This window comes from Brienomyrus brachyistius, chromosome 17 (genome assembly GCF_023856365.1).
Source record: "Brienomyrus brachyistius isolate T26 chromosome 17, BBRACH_0.4, whole genome shotgun sequence".
NCBI classification, from domain to species: Eukaryota; Metazoa; Chordata; class Actinopteri; order Osteoglossiformes; family Mormyridae; genus Brienomyrus; species Brienomyrus brachyistius.
Window position 1 is genome coordinate 17,465,837 of NC_064549.1, and position 15,157 is coordinate 17,480,993.

The window sequence follows — 15,157 nt, forward strand, 5'->3', positions numbered from 1 at the left end:
AAGTGTGTAAAATTAGATGCAAAATCCTTCCACAGTATTGATGTAAAGTGTAAAATCAGTATCAGTAGCATAATAATCAGAATTAAAGACCATGTATCCTGGGTAATGCAAAGGGAATATGACAATGGTGAAGGATGACAATGATTAAGCAGAGTTTAAAGTTCATAGGACTCGAGGCGAAACCTTCTCCTCAGCCTCTCACTTCTGGCTTTATGGCTACGGAGGCATTTGCCTGAATGCAGTCACAGGAAAAGTCTATGGCTTGGATGAGATGTGTCTGCAGTTATCTGTTTTGCCCTGGTCTTTACCCTGGAGACGTCCTGCAATCCTGGCAGTATTGTCTTGGTGAATCATTCGGTGCACAGTATCAGTCTCTGCAGAGTCTTGTGCTTCCGGAGGCTGCAGCTCCCAAAGTAGGCAAAATGATGCAAAAAGACTGCAAAAGGACTGCAAAATGAGGCAAAAGCACTGCAAAGAGGAACAGAAGTAACATAACACTTTCATCAGGCCTATCCACGCATAAAAATTGACCTTGTAACAGAAATCCCAGATGATGTTTTCAGTCTTAAAAAATACTTAATCTGTTACATTTCCTAAAAAGACAAAAATATAGTAGTGCTGTTTTGCACTTGATCTCATAGCATGATAATTCAAAAATTATTTGAAGGAACTTCTTCAAACTTTGGAGACACATTGTATGGATGAGAAACTGAAACTGGTCAAATATTGATAGAAATTGCCTCAAAACTGAAGAAACACTGCTTAGCGGCAGCAGTGGGAAGAGTAGCTGCAAAGGACATTTGATCTTTTGAATTTGATAATTCAAAAAGTAATTATTATTACTACTGCTTTACAAAAATATTATAATATTATCTATACCACATTTCGTTTTGAGACAAGCTGCCCCAAATATGAAGCTGTGTGGCAGCAAAGGAATGAAGGGGAGGCTATAGCAAACACTTGGTATTGTGAAGGGAACGCCGCTGCTGGAGACACTTTCCTATTAACGTAATAACTGTAAAAGTATTTGATGAATCTTTTTTAAATTTTGCCAACATACTGTAAGGGTGAAGATGCAGAAGTGATGAAATTTTCAGCTTAATTGCACCAATATTATAGCAGCACCACAGTTCTTTTTCAGACTCCTAAAACAGTTGTTGGGTACTGGCAGACCAAGCAAAATGTGGCTTTGGCACTTGCTGAAGCAAAAACTCAGGTGTGGGAGTAGTTTGGTGAGGCTATGGAAAATGACTTTCAGTTGATGTCAAAATGGTTATGGCAAACCATCAGGCAACTCCAGAGGGGGAAGCAGGGCGTTACCCATGCTGTTTACAGTTGGGAGTGCTGCTGATCTCAAATAAGGATATAGTCAAGCAGTTGAGCGAATATTTTGAGGACTTCGCCAATGCCTTCCTTGAAGGAGACTCAGAGGAGGACTCATCTATCACTAGGGCTGATGTCACTGAAGTAGTCAAAAAACTGTGGAGTGGATGAGTTCATGAAGCTCAAGATGCTGTTGGGCTGTCTTGACTGACATGGCTCTTCAACATTGCATGTATCACGATCGCGGTCGAGCAAAGCGCCGATCGTGCGGGCAGGCGTGCGAAGAACAGGCAAACGAGTCCAAATCGGGGCAATACTCGGGGTTTAATAGGGGAATCGGGTCTTGGGAACACTGACAGGTACAATCCACACCATAACCACAATGATGGACAAGGGAGACAGGCAAGACTGGGACTTAAATAAGACAAGACTGATTAAAGTAATTGGACACAGCTGGAGACAAACAGGGAGGCACAAGTGGGTAATCAGGGGACGTGGCACACACGAGGGGCAGACGAGCCGGGCATCACAGCAAGGAGGTTGGGGACAGTACCTTTGAATGGGCAGACTGGAGTGGTGGTCCCAATCTTTAAGAAAGGGGACCAGAGGATGTGCGCCAAATTCTTGGGGGATGACACTCCTTAGCCTCCCTGGGAATGTCTATGTCGGAATACTGGAGAAAAGGGTCTGTCTATCAGGTCTAAAAAATAATGATACAGACATGTCCTATGAAACGTGCTTTGAACAGTGGACTATGGGGGACAATGCACGTCCAAATGGATTTTTCGGTTGTCTATGTCTATACATGTTTATTAACTATTATACTGAATCAATATAATATGAAATGGGGAATATGTAAATGGTATAATAACTCTAAAACAACATGTGAGAGAGACATATATTGAAGTGTACTTTGAACAGGGGATTACTGAACAGAGGACAATACACATGCCTTGGGTGATCGGTTTGATTATGTTTCACAGGGTAATGATTCGATTATAAAGTGATGTTTGATGCATCACAATGCATCTCATCCATTATTTATTATACAAGTAGTCAGAATAATTTGAACTTATTCTTTTAAGTCTTTAAAAAAATCACTCCCTTAAGGTCCCGCCACAGCATTTCCATCGGATTGAGGTCTGGACTTTGACAGGGCCAGTGCAACATCTTGATTAAATACAACCAAATGATTAAATAAACCAACCTTGATTAAATAAACCAAATAAATAATGCTTTGTTTCCTGACGGCACCCTTTTGCTGAAGGACAGTTGCTGCCGGAGCAAATAATTTTATGCACAAACATCTCTTTTGCGCTCAAGTTTGTGCCCCAACCTAAGCACAATAAATGTCCAGAGCATAACAAAAGAGTCTTGTATTTTCTTTCCATTATATGCACATTGCATTTATTAAAACACCAGCCAATGTTCGCTCAATAGTGTTAGATGCGAATGTGAAAGTCCACGCACGAGTGTAGGTGCGTGTGCGAACGTCTGTGTGCGCGCATTTGTGTGTAGAACAGTCTCCATGGAGACCTTCCCTGTGCGGTCACTCCATGACCGTCACAGTCCCCCACAGTCAATCGAAATAGTAGTGGTATAGACTTGTGACCAATATTTTGCTGAAAGAATTTTCCTTTTTGTATAGAACATACTGTATATAGAATGCCCCTTATTTTATAGAACCTTAATGGAATGCCCCTTGTCTTTATGATGTTTATGGATGGCCACATGTTTTTTGAAAGGCTGCCAAGTTTTTAAAAAGCATTCCTAAAAGTTGACAGTACCTGGTTACAGGGGCGCCGCTAGCAATTTTGGGCCCTATGACAAAATATGAGGTTGGGCCCCCCTACCACACCCATTCAGATCTCTGGGGGCCCCTAAAGGGCGTGGGCCCTTAGAATTGTCCCAACTTTCCCCCCCTTAGCGGCGCCCCTGCCTGGTTACCGCAATCGATTCCACTTAGATTAAACAGGAAACACGGCTTCACCCACAAAACTACCAAAACAATAGCATTAGTCAATTTATCAATGTAAATTCATGCAATTGAATGACAGTGCTGATCATTTCACAGGAGTTGCCTTTGACAACATACATGTTAATTTTAAATTTCACTTTGAAAGAGGGATCTATACAGCTCGTCGGCATCCATTGATGCCATACTTCTCTGGGAGTGTACAGCTGTGTCCCAATTCAGGAGCTGCATCCGTCGAATTACACGCTGTATGTAGCCTCTGTGTTCTTCGAAGTTATGCGCAATGAATCTTGGGATAGATTGGTCCTTAAAGAATCCATCGTGTGGATCTTTTGTGGCCTACGAAAAGAATGACGTGTTTCTAGGCTGTTTTTAGGTGTTTAAGGAGCCTTTAAAATGGGAGAGCCTTCTTGTGCTGTTGTGACACATTCGGTCTTTGAATGCAGCCTTTGAAGGATGCAACTCCTGAAATGGGACACAGCCAATAAGAGCTTCATACATTGTTTTTGCTTAGGCAATGTTGATTGGACAGATAGACTTCTTGTCAGATATTAGCTGTGTCCTAAATCAAGGACTGCATCTCTTAGACCTGCCTGGCAGCCAGGCTACTGTGCATGGTGATTGAGAGATGTCTCAACAAGACAGCATAAACTACCAATAACAATAGTTTATCCAGTGGAACAGACCCTCTAGTCTCATCTGGGATTGCAGGAGGCATCCTGGGATTGCTGCGAGAGATTGCTGGGATACTGCGAGAGAGTGGTGTTGAGCTGCGGCGATTGTTTTGGGATTGTTTGTGATTGTTTTTGGGGTGTTTGGAACGTATTTTCTGAGTGTTTGTGTGCTTTAATTGTTTAGTGGGTGGCTGTGTTATTTCTATTTATTGTTCTTATTTTGGTCGGCGTGAGTGCTTGTCTGTCCTGTCTGTTTATTAACAGCGCGATTGTTACGGGCAGTGAGCTGCGTTTTCTGTTCGCGTTTAACTCCATAAAAAACACCGGCGGGGCGAAATAGCTAATAATATCTAACGTCGGTAACGTTACTCAGCGCCAGAAAAGGACAGTTGCTCCTGAGCTTTGCTCGGTCGCCAGTCGGGGCCGGGAGGACATTTTCCACTTTTTTCCCCGCTCCGGCAGTAGCCTGCTGTGAGGGGGTTTTTGTGGTTTTTCGACCTCCCAAGAGCAATTTCGATTTCGTTTTGTTTTTAGTTCATACTTGGTTCAGGCAGAAGTTCTTTTGGTAAGTAGTAGTAAATTTATCGGATTTAAAATTTTAAATAAAAATAATAATTAAGTTCCGTTTCAACCCAAGTAACTTATTTTAGTGTACTCGGCACTTTATTGCATTTAACGGTACGCTAATTAATCTTTAAAGTTAAATACGCTATATAAATTTACTGGGCTGGGAGTACGGGGTCATAGTGAGTTAGTTAATTATGGGGCCGGCTCAGTGTGGCGTTTGCAACATGTTTGCCCTTCTGGACGTTAGTGTCCAGTCGGACTTCATCTGCGAGCGATGTAAGCTAGTGGACTCGCTCATGGTCAAGGTTCGCGACCTTGAGGAGCAACTGGCTCTCATCCAATGCAACAGTGAGTTAGAGGAGCAAGTTAATACGCCTTTTAGGGAGAAGGTGTGTACGCCACTAGCCGGGAGGGGGGAGAATGAAGAGCAGAGAGGTCGAGAGAGCTGGGTGACCGTAGGTCGTAGACGCAGGAAGGGGCGTACACACGTTATAGAGGCGGCATCACCTGAGGTGACTGTGTCGAACAGGTTTCAGGTTCTTCCAGCTTTAGAGCCGGAACGGACTGGGGAGGCAGGTGGGCCCTTGGGCACTGAGGAGCCCCCTCCCCCCAGGAAGAGGGAGGTTGTGGTAGTGGGGGATTCCATTATTAGGGGAGTAGACAGTTATGTGTGCACGCGTGATAGAGGGTCCCGTACGGTGTCTTGCCTGCCTGGTGCCCAGGTAGGAGACCTTCCAGATCGTGTGGATAAGCTTTTGGCCCCAGCTGGGGTGGATCCAGTTGTCGTGGTGCATGTTGGCACCAACGACATAGGCAAGGGTAGAAGGGCTGTTCTGCAGGATAAATTTATAGAAGTCGCCAATAAGCTTAGAAGCAGAACGTCCACGGTGGTATTCTCTGAAATACTCCCCGTGCCACGTGCAAGTCAGGCTAAGTTAGCTGAGATAAGGAAATTAAATGCGTGGCTAAAAGGATGGTGTAGGAAAGAGGGGTTTAGGTTTATGGGGCATTGGAGGACCTTCTGGAACAGGTGGGACCTGTTCAAGCCGGATGGGTTGCACCTGAACCAGAGGGGAACCAGTGTATTGGGGAGGCGTATGTGTAGAGTCGTTGAGGAATGTTTAAACTAGGGACTGGGGGGGCAGGGAGGTTAGTTAACTATGTCAGTGGGGGGAAACGGAAAGCCCCAAATAATCATATTGTAAGTGGGCACCGTAATAGGCCTACCCTTTGTTGTCTGTATTTAAACGCCAGAAGTATTAGGAATAAAATTCATGATTTAGAGGCTTTTATCTCATCGGACTCTTATGATATTATAGGAATAACTGAAACGTGGTTGAGTGAAAAGGATGGACAAGAATATAATATGGATGGTTACACGTTGTTCCGTAAGGATCGTATAGGAAAAAAGGGAGGTGGTGTTGCAGTATATGTAAAGGAAAACTTGCAGGCAAGGGAACTTACTGATATAAATAAAACTACGGAAGCAATATGGGTAAAATTAGATGCTAAAAACTCAAATAGCCTAATTGTCGGTGTTTGTTACAGAACACCTAATATAGCTGCTGAGGAAAGCAGATTGTTATACAGTGAGATTAGGACTATGAGCAATAAAAATGATGTGGTAGTTATGGGTGATTTTAATCTACCAGGAATGCAGTGGGACATTGTCACTGGCTCTTCAGAAAATGAACTGGAAATGGTGGAATTAGTACAGGATTGTTTTTTTACTCAGTTTGTTAACACCCCTACCAGGGGAGATGCCATTCTTGATCTTGTTCTCTCTAATAACCAGGACAGGATTGGTAAATTAGACGTTTTAGAACCACTTGACAGTAGCGATCATAACATGGTCAAATTTGAGGTTAAGTTTAGTGTTCGAAGAGCTAAGTCCAAATCAAAAATATATAATGTTAGGAAGGCTGACTTTAAGTGTATGAGACTAAAACTAGAAACTGTGAACTGGATGGAGTTAAATAACAAAACTGTTGAAGAGGCCTGGGAATTTTTTAAAAGCACATTATTGCAAGTGCAAGAGGACTTCATACCTGTTTCCAGCAAGAATAAATCTAGGAAATTGCAACCTAGGTGGTTTACTAGGGAAATAAAGCATAAAGTAAGGAGGAAAAGGGCTTTGTTCCAGCAATGGAAAATAACTGATGATGACAGAATTAAGCAGGAATATCTAAGTCTACAGGCTGAGTTAAAAAATGATATTAGACGAGCTAAAAGAAATGTCGAAAGGATGGTTGCATTGGAAGCTAAGGATGACGTTAAAAGTTTCTTCCAGTATTTTAACTCTAAAAGAGCTCTAAAACCTGAAATTACTAATCTGCAGGATAGTAAGGGTCTTATAATAGTAAACGACATTGATATAGCAAATGAGTTCAATGATAGTTTTGCACGGGTATTCACTGTTGAGGACCTTAGTAATTTACCAGTTATTACCTATCCAGCATTGTCTATAGCTAATATATATATAACTGAAGCAGATGTTTTGCAAAGCCTAGCTAAGCTCAAAATAAATAAATCACAGGGCCCTGATGGCATCTTACCTATAGTGTTAAAAGAGATGAGGGATATTATTTGCCGACCCTTAACTTTACTGTTTCAAAAATCCTTATCTGAAGGTGTGGTACCTTCTGATTGGAAGCACGCCTTCATAACGCCTATTTTAAAAAAAGGGGATAGAAGTAATTTGTCTAACTATAGGCCAATCAGTCTAACTTGTATAACTGGTAAAGTTATGGAGGCTTTAATCAAAGAGAAAATGATAGATTACCTGGACTCCAATAACATTTTGCGGGATAGCCAGCATGGATTTAGGAGAGGTAGATCCTGTTTAACAAATCTGTTGGAGTTTTTTGAGGAAGCTACTCAGGAAGTTGATGATAAGAAGGCCTATGATGTCATCTACTTAGATTTCCAAAAGGCTTTTGATGTTGTCCCCCACAAGAGGCTCCTACTTAAACTCAAAGCGACTGGTATTTTAGGTACCGTAGCGACCTGGATTGATAACTGGTTAACAGATAGGAAACAGCGAGTAGTTATAAGAGGCACAATGTCACAGTGGGCTTGCGTTCATAGTGGGGTACCGCAGGGTTCGATTTTAGGACCACTATTGTTCCTAATTTACATAAATGATATGGATACCAATATATACAGTAAACTGGTGAAATTTGCAGATGACACCAAGGTGGGTGGTGTAGCAGATACTGAATTAGTGGCTCAGCAGCTACAGCGGGATCTTGATTTAATTAGTAACTGGGCCTATACCTGGCAGATGAAATTTAACGTCGATAAATGTAAGGTACTCCATCTAGGGAGCAGAAATATAAAGTACAGGTATTTCATGGGTGTCACTGAAATAAAGGTAGCTGATCATGAGAAAGACCTTGGTGTGTATGTTGATGCTTCCATGTCCCATTCTCGCCAGTGTGGGGAAGCAATAAAAAAGGCCAATAGGATGTTGGGGTATATCTCCAGGTGTGTGGAGTTTAAGTCAAGGGAGGTAATGCTAAGATTATACAATTCCTTGGTGAGACCTCACCTAGAATATTGTGTGCAGGTTTGGTCACCATATCTTAAAAAGGACATTGTGGCCTTAGAAAAGGTGCAGCGTAGGGCCACAAAAATGATTCCTGGTCTTAGAGGAATGTCATACGAGGAACGGTTACTTGAGCTAAATCTGTTCAGTCTCAAGCAAAGGAGACTGAGGGGGGACATGATCCAGGTATATAAGATTCTAACAGGTTTGGATGCTGTTCAACCAAATAGTTACTTCAGCATTAGTTTAAATACACGAACTCGTGGCCATAGGTGGAAATTAGCGGGAGAACATTTCAAGCTGGATTTAAGGAAGCACTTCTTTACGCAGCGTGTAGTCAGAGTATGGAATAGCCTTCCTGATAATGTAGTGCAAGCTGAATCTTTGGGTTCCTTTAAATCAGAGCTAGATAAGATTTTAACGACTCTGAGCTATTAGTTTAGTTCTCCCCAAGCGAGCTTGATGGGCCGAATGGCCTCCTCTCGTTTGTATAGTTCTTATGTTCTTATGTTCTTATGTTCTTATTTGTAATATAGTTCATATTCATTATAATGACGTTCAGAACAGACATTCAAGAGGAAACTCCACCCTAACAAACACCTATAAATAGCCCGCATGCCTCACAGATAACATGACAGTTGAATAGAGCATCTGTTGATTTTTTTTCAGAATTTTAATATCACAATAACGAGTCACCTCCTGATCCTCCCTAGGACATAAAGCAAAGATGTACCAAAACGTGCCAAAACGGGGTCTCTGGATCTCTGTTCTCTTTGAAAATTGGAATGATGACAATGATTTGTTTTCTTGCTGTACATTTCTCAGTCACCAAGCAGAAGAAGAGAAAAGAATGCAGAAATTTCAAGCATGAAGAAAGGAAATGACAGGCAGATGTCCGTATTTGGTAAGTTCATATATGGACTGTGTGGCTTAAAGATATAGTATGGAATTTAATTGCACCTACCAAGGATGCTGTCGTAATGACAGCAAGGTATTCCCAGGACAGCTCCATCACCCCCTCTAATCCATCTAATCCTTATTCCCCCCACACCAACCACCCTGTACAATTTCTGTAAGGACTGGATGGATCCACTGGAAATGTAAAAGCCAATAAATGTGTTTTTACCCAAATGGTAAATGGTTTTACCCAAGTCCTATTTATAACATGTACATCTAAAACTGCACCTATTCATTTAATGCACAATCCACATACAGTCAAACCTCGCATTGCGAGTAACTTGGTTTGCGAGTGTTTTGTAAGATGAGCAAAAATTTGCAATAAATTTTAACTTGATAAATGAGCGAGGTCTTGCAATATGAGTATTACGTACAGTACAGGCCAAAAGTTTGGACACACCTTCTCATTCAATGTGTTGTCTTTATTTTCATGACCATTGGTAGATTCTCACTGAAGGCATCAAAACTATGAATGAACACATGTGGAGTTATGTACTTAAAAAAAGGTGACATAACTGAAAACATGTTTTATATTCTAGTTTCTTCAAAATAGCCACCCTTTGCTCTGATTACTGCTTTGCACACTTGCTAAACACCTCTGGGAACTCCTTCAAGACTGTTGGAAAACCATTTCAGGTTACTACCTCTTGAAGCTAATCGAGAGAATGCCAAGAGTGTGCAAAGCAGTAATCAGAGCAAAGGGTGGCTAACGAAAAGGAGGCAAAAGCGGCTATCATTGGATAGGTTCCTTCTTAAAGTCACACAAAAAGAAAAAGATTCCAGTGAGCCAACAGAGCCAGCAGTGATTCTGTTAGTTATAGTAAAAGTAGTCCTACAAAATAACCCTCCTCTTCTTCTCTCTCTCGTCTCCCTCATACCATCCACAATTCTTTTCAAAGGTAAAGTGCAGGTTAATTTGTTTTATGTATTTTTACTTTATATTTTGTGTTAATCATTTTTATATAAATATTTCTGGGCTGTAGAACGAATCATCTGAGTTTCCATTATTTCTAATGAGAAAATTTGCTTTGCTTTGCATTACAAGCTCATTTCCGGAACGAATTATGCTCGCAATCCGAGCTTTTATTGTATATGTAAACGTCCACATTAATTTGGTGGTTACCTGTATTTCTTCATATGTTGATTTCTATGTCTAAAAATATAATTTGTATTATTTGTATTTTTATATGTCTAAATATTTTTATTTGTTTCTCATTTGCACTATGACCAATACTTTCTGCGACAAAACTGAAACAGATACATGGTATATACAGAGCACTGGATGATCCACCAATATTTTGTTTTCATGGCCACAATGTATTAAATTATGCACACAAATTAAGTTTAACGTCCCCACCAAATATTATATAAGCTCACATGAAAGAATGAATGGACCCTTAAGCTCTGGATCTCTGCCTGCATGATTTCCCTTACATCCAGCCTCCTTTCCCAGCCTGAGCCTCTTGTCTGCTCACCTCAGTGGTTTGTGGACAATCCACTGATAGACTCGATGAGTGACAGCGATCAGGAGGAGCCTGATAATTCAGATAAACTAAATGAGTCAACCGCTGTTTAGATTGCCCTGCCAGTGCCAACCTCTTATGGGTTATGGAGCTGGGAAAGGAGAGCAGAGGAAGCCCTGTCTGAGGTGATTCTGCCTGGAACTCCTGGTTCCCCAGAGCCCACACTGATCCCTCCAAAGCCACCTTTTCTGTGAGCCAAGGACTCTGCTGCCATGCCTGCAGAGCCCATCTTCACCTCTGCTGTACTTATGGAGCTCACTTTTGCCTCTGCTGTGCATCTGGAGCCCGACCCAAGAGGGGCCACTGCTCCATACAAGCCTCCAGAGTCTACATCCCAGCTCCACCCTGCTTGCCTTTAGGTACCCCAGCTGTGCCCTGCTTATCTCCCAATGCCCCATCGGGTACTGCCTCATCTCCTGCCATCCTGTCGGCACCTGCCTTGTCTTCTGCCAACCTGCCAGTGCCAACCTCATCTCCTGCCATCCTGCCGGCACCTGTCTCTTCTCCCTTTGCTATCTGGGTGGCTTCTTCACTGCTGCCTGAATTCTTTGAAGGCTGCCACCAGTCCAACACCAGACTCCCTGGCTGCTGCTGCTAGGCCAGATGGGACTGATCCGAAGGATACCCTTTTGGAAGACTTAGAGTGGGATCCTCAGTCTGATGCTTAGGCCGATCTGATCCTAGACCTTAGGCAACCACCGGTATCGGCCGGGGCCCAAGAGAGGGGCTGGCTGAGTCTCCATCTCACAGAAAGGGGACCTTTTGTCTCCTCAGCTTCTCTTGGTCCTGCTGTCTCCTTGGTGCCACCTAGTTCTCCTGGTCCTTCAAGGTCCTTTGATCCAGAAGGACCCCACCTTGTCTGGATGGGCCTAAGAAGGTCCACATCCCAGGGTTTCTGCCCAGCTCCCCAGGGTCTGGAAGACTCCCCGGCTGTTCCCCGCTTCCTCTGGTCACACCCTAGTGCCTGCCCCATTACCCAGTCCTGTCTCTGTTGCTCCACTACTTGTCCATCCTGTCCTGGAACATGTTGTGATGGTTGTCCCTCCTGCTGCCGGCCTTCTGGTCCCTGGTACAACCATTGCATTTTCTGTGCCTCTAATCTTGCCGTGTATCCTGTTCTGTGGTTCTGCCCCTCATGTCTTACCTAGTGTCCACTCTGTGGTTGGTTTTACCAGACATTCTCAGTCAGGTCCTGTGTCTTATGTTCGTTTTCTTGGTACCATTATGGTTTGGTTTCCGTCCCTTCTATCCAGTTTCTGACTCTGTCTGGTGTACAGTATGTCCCATATTTTCTGTTGATTTAGCCATGCCCTGTCCTGTCTTTGGTCCCATCTGTCCTGTCTGGGTCATGATGGTATCTCCCATGCCTGGAATGCACACTTTGGGGGGGGGGGGGTCCTTGGTCTTGACCCATCTTGACCATTCCCCCAATATGACCATCATTGCTGATCCTCTGGAATCCTCCTCTGTTCTTCCCAACTGTGTTCCATTTGTAATCCCTGATCATAATTTGGTAAATGTCAACACCATTCATGCTTCCCAGTCCTGTGTTCCCCAGTCCGGTCATTAACATCAGTCATCCTGTTGCCTGTGCCCATCCCAGAGTTAGTCTTCCCATTTTGACTCCTCACAGTCCTGTTTGTTTCTCTGCTCCTGTTTTGATATTAAAGCCCCTTTTGTTCTCCTGATGCCTGCCCTCAAGTCCTTCGTCCCTCGCAGCATGAAAGTAATCCATAAAATGTGCACAGAGTTTACTTTTATTAGGCTCTCAATTTGCTATTTCAGGTACTCAAATTAATTTTAATTTAATTTATTTGCACCAGGCTGCACAATCAACCCTCCCATATCATTATTAAAAAAATGTCTCACATTCCAAACTTATTCTCCCATAATTATTCTCCTGTATTTTTCTTTCCAAATTTATTCTCTTGCACTTTTCTATAATGGACAAAAACTATGCTTCTTGGTCATTAAGTTACCATAAAGTCTGTGGAATTACCACAAAGCATAGTTTTTGTCCATTAAAGAAAAGTACAAAAGAATAAATTTGAAAGGAAAAATAATTTGGCCGTGGCCCCCCCAGGGCTCTGTCTGTACCATTACTGTGTCTGTTATAGTTCTTATTGTTATGTCACGGAAAATGTTGGTCATAATGCAATTCAGCATTCAAGTCAAAACATGTTTTTTTTGTTTGTTGGTTTTCACATTTCCAGTTACTCCCCCCAGTATTTCTAGAAATTGCAGAGGTTGGTGAGCGTTCAACGACTACAGACTAGATGGGTGGAGTGAGCGATACAGCCATCTATGGAATACAATGCTGTTGTTCCAACAGCCCCCCTTTGTGGTATATATTATGGTATTTGCCAGACAAGGAATACATCTGTTCCTTAGGACTGGTCTGCTGCTTCAGATGTTTTATTGTTGATATCATCCATCTTCTGAGAGTGCTTGTCCTATTCAGGGTAATGGGGGGTCCAGAGCCAACAGGCACAAGGCAGGGAACAACCCAGGATGGAGCAGCAACCCTCACACTCACACCCGATTCACGCAATTAATTAACACCAATTAACCTCAGTGTGTTTTTGGACTGTGAGGGGAAACTGGAGTACCCAGAGGAAACCCCATAATGACACAGGGGGAACACACAAACTCCACACACATACAGTCATGATAGAGACTTGAAATCTGGTCCCAGAGATGAAAGGCAACACTGCTAACCACGGCACCACTATCCCATCATATGAGTTATGATATAACTCATAAAGTGTTTGACCGATCTTTTTCAAACTTTGCAGAGGCATTTCATGGCTACTGAACTAGAAGTGATTAAATTTTGAGACAGATCATTTTCTATGGAGCCCCTCTAGTAACAGAAGAGGAAAAAAGAGCCATGTGTAAATCTGCTCTCGGATTCCAGTTCATCACCCAGACAATATGCATGCAGAATTTGAAAAAGATGCGTAAAATTCTTATCGAGTTATTCTGTGCAGTACATTCCCTGACCAGAGAATAAAAGTATGCCCTACACTAAGAACAAAGAGATATTTTCTTTTTAGCTGAGCATTTCTGCCTATCCATCCTGAGCACAGGGGAAGGATACATCCTGGATGGGATTCTAGTCTAACACGGGGCACATGCTCACAAAACAACTGAGATTTAGAGACTCCAGAAAGCCTAGCTGCACATCTTTAGACTACGTGGGGAGACCCGCCTCACTTGTGGAGAACATGCTCACACACAGTGAAGATAAGATGCAGCCTCCTAACCATGAAAACATGAACTTCCACTACTGCTCACTGCAGAATATTTTAATGACCATTCATAAATGTTTATTTGCTATTACTTTTCAAGTAATGGTAAGTATTTTTAGGGTCAAATCCACCTCATATTATTATTCAATCCTGGCTAATGTATGAGGTTTATGGAATCTTTAATGCGTTATTTTTTCAATGGCATTATCTAAATATAGGACAAAGACGCCCTGTATCTCATTATCTTGGCTTTGATCTTTGATTTTGACTATACTGTTTTTCTTACCATAGGCCCTGGCTGACAATGAAGAGGTGAGGTCTGTTTGCATTGACTTTTCAGCACATTTCCGCTTTTGCAGAGGACCAGAGACTCCACGGCAAACTGGAGAACCTAGAACAGGTTCTAAAGGTAGGCCTTTCTGTGACATTTGGAGAGTTGGAGTGCAGGTGGATGCATAAAGCAGGAATATCTAAGTCTACAGGTTGAGTTAAAAATGATATTAGACGAGCTAAAAGAAATGTCGAAAGGATGATTTCATTGGAAGCTAAGGATGACGTTAAAAGTTTCTTCCAGTATTTTAACTCTAAAAGAGCTCTAAAACCTGAAATTACTAATCTGCAGGATAGTAAGGGTCTTATAATAGTAAACGACATTAACATAGTAAATGAATTCAATGATAGTTTTGCACGGGTATTCACTGTTGAGGACATTAGTAACTTACCAGTTCTTATTACTGATCCAGCATCGTCTATAACTAATATATATTTAACTGAAGCTGATGTTTTGCAAAGCCTAGCTAAGCTCAAAATAAATAAATCACAGGGCCCTGATGGCATCTTACCTATAATGTTAAAAGAGATGAGGGATATTATTTGCTGACCGTTAACTTTACTGTTTCAAAAATCCTTATATGAAGGTGTGGTACCTTCTGATTGGAAGTATGCCAACATAACGCCCATTTTCAAAAAAGGGGATAGAAGTAATTTGTCAAATTATAGGCCAATCAGTCTAACTTGTATAACTGGTAAAGTTATGGAGGCTATAATCAAAGAGAAAATGGTAGATTACCTGGACTCCAATAACATTTTGCGGGATAGCCAGCATGGATTTAGGAGAGGTACATCCTGTTTAACGAATCTGTTGGAGTTTTTTGAGGAAGCTACTCAGGAAGTTGATGATAAGAAGGCCTATGATGTCATCTACTTAGATTTCCAAAAGGCTTTTGATGTTGTCCCCCACAAGAGGCTCCTACTTAAACTCAAAGCGACAGGTATTTTATGTACCGTAGCGACCTGGATTGATAACTGGTTAACAGATAGGAAACAGCGAGTAGTTATAA

The 15,157-nt window shown here is 42.2% G+C and overlaps 1 protein-coding gene across 1 annotated transcript in view; it reads left to right on the forward strand.

The window, feature by feature from the left end:
• Positions 1 to 15,157, forward strand: part of LOC125711690 (RIMS-binding protein 2-like) — a 45,544-nt gene that overhangs the window by 550 nt on the left and 29,837 nt on the right. Inside the window, exons 2-3 of the mRNA XM_048980891.1 lie at positions 8,912 to 8,990; positions 14,109 to 14,226. The gene's annotated coding sequence lies outside the window, so the exon portion shown is untranslated. The remainder of the gene's footprint in view (positions 1 to 8,911; positions 8,991 to 14,108; positions 14,227 to 15,157) is intronic.